At 58.1% G+C, this 1,577-nt stretch overlaps 1 long non-coding RNA gene across 1 annotated transcript in view; it reads right to left on the reverse strand.

The window, feature by feature from the left end:
- LOC106149579 overlaps nt 1-1,321 on the reverse strand; it is a 3,856-nt gene extending 2,535 nt beyond the window's left edge. Inside the window, exon 1 of the long non-coding RNA XR_001235850.1 lies at nt 1,165-1,321. This is a non-coding gene — a long non-coding RNA (uncharacterized LOC106149579). The remainder of the gene's footprint in view (nt 1-1,164) is intronic.
- Between the last annotated feature and the right edge of the window lie 256 nt (nt 1,322-1,577).

The raw sequence follows: 1,577 nt of genomic DNA on the forward strand, positions 1-1,577 counted from the left end.
TGCATCCATCCATCCATGCATCCATCCATCCATCCACCCATCCATCCATCCATCTATCCATCCATCCATCCATCCATCCAACAGCCCACCCATCCACCCATCTATCCATCCATCCATCCACCCAACAGCCCTCCCATCCATCCATCCATCCATCCATCCATCCATCCATCCATCCATCCATCCACCCATCCATCCATCCATCCACCCATCTATCCATCCAGCAGCCCATCCATCCAACCATCCATCCACTCATCCATCCATCCATCCACCCATCCATCCATCCATCCACCCACCCATCCATCCATCCATCCATCCACCCATCTATCCATCCATCCATCCATCTACCCATCCATCCATCCATCCACCCACCCATCCATCCATCCATCCATCCAACAGCCCACACACCCACCCACCCATCCATTCACTACCCCACTGGTCCATCCACTCACTCATCTACCCACCCACCCATCCATCTGCAGAGGACTCTGACCTGGATTTGAGGATGAGAGGTAAAATAAAACACATCCCCTCCTTGCAGCCCAGAAGAGAGATAGCGAAACAAATGGTCGAGGGAGGGATGTAAATGTGTGCATATTTTCCTGGGTAGAGGGTAAGGGTAAGGGGTATGTCTGCATAGAAGAGAAATCATCTGAGCCAGCGGGGAGGAAAGGGACAGGCCTTATGGGCATAGGCCCTCACTGGTGCAAAGCACCGAGGCCCTAAAGAACTGGGACTGGGGTGCATCTGACAAACCCTCTGGAGTGATAGATAGCCAGGTCACCGGAGCACATGGAAGGAGGTGACCCTGGGAGGCAGGATGTGACGTCCACCCACAGCTGCTGAGGGTCCATGGTCCCTGCCTCAGTGGCTCTGTCTGTACTGAGGGTGTCGGAAGCCACAGCCCAGGCCCCTGAGAGGCTCTCCCTCCCCGCATCCACCCCTTGCTGCCTGCCTAACCTACTGTCGTCAAGGCCAGGGGCCTGTCCATCCTGAGAGGCAAGGAAGAGAGAGGGGACTGCAGTGGGGACACCCCAGGGCTGACCCTCGTGGTGACAGCCTGGCTGGACACACACATGGGGCAGGAAGGGGCCTGGCAGGCTCATCTCTATTCCTGTCACAGCCTCAGCCTTCCACGGGCGAGGGAGGTCTTCCAAGTGCACTCACCGTTCGCCTGCATTTCACGCCAGGCTGGGGGGCAGCCGCGTCTCCTCCTGCCAAGCCTGGTTGTTACCACTGCCCAGCTTCTTGGCACGGCGCCCCAGCACCTTGTTATCAAGGCTCAGCGCTGTCACCTCGTGTTACAAAACCTTCGGAAATTCTCCGAATCCTCTGCCGGTTATCACGCTCACCACAAGCGCTTGCCTGCGCTCGGGGCCTGACCACAAGGCCACCACGCTGTGTCAGCGACTTCTGCCACCAGCCCAGGCCCCCTCCCCTGCCCCAACCGCCTGCCGGGCTCCCTGAGCTTCCTTTGCTTGCTTTCTATTCCTTCTAATGTGGGAGAAACAGAAGTAATGCAGGGCGAGGCCTGGGGGGAGCAGGAGAGAGGAGCTGGGGCTGCTCCTGGCGGGCAAGGC

This window comes from Chinchilla lanigera, unplaced genomic scaffold (genome assembly GCF_000276665.1).
Source record: "Chinchilla lanigera isolate Chin_1 unplaced genomic scaffold, ChiLan1.0 scaffold00049, whole genome shotgun sequence".
NCBI lineage: Eukaryota > Metazoa > Chordata > Mammalia > Rodentia > Chinchillidae > Chinchilla > Chinchilla lanigera.